The sequence below is a fragment of the Arachis duranensis genome, chromosome 5 (genome assembly GCF_000817695.3).
Source record: "Arachis duranensis cultivar V14167 chromosome 5, aradu.V14167.gnm2.J7QH, whole genome shotgun sequence".
Taxonomy (NCBI): domain Eukaryota; kingdom Viridiplantae; phylum Streptophyta; class Magnoliopsida; order Fabales; family Fabaceae; genus Arachis; species Arachis duranensis.
The window spans coordinates 58671116-58671357 of NC_029776.3; positions in this window are offsets into that span (position 1 = coordinate 58671116).

Below are 242 nucleotides of genomic sequence, written 5' to 3' on the forward strand. Positions count from 1 at the left end.
TATTTTAAAAAGATTTGATTTTAAAAATTAATGACTTGGCTATCAAGAAAAGATAAGATTCAAAACATTAAACCTTTCTCAACAGAAAAGGCAACATACTTGAAATGTTGAATCAAATCACTATTTGATAGCAAGTATCTTTGAAAATGGAAAGAAATTGAATTTGAAAAAGATTTGATTTTGAAAAATTTTGAAAACTTGAAAAAAAATTTGCATTGAAAACAAAATCTTCCCTCTTGTGC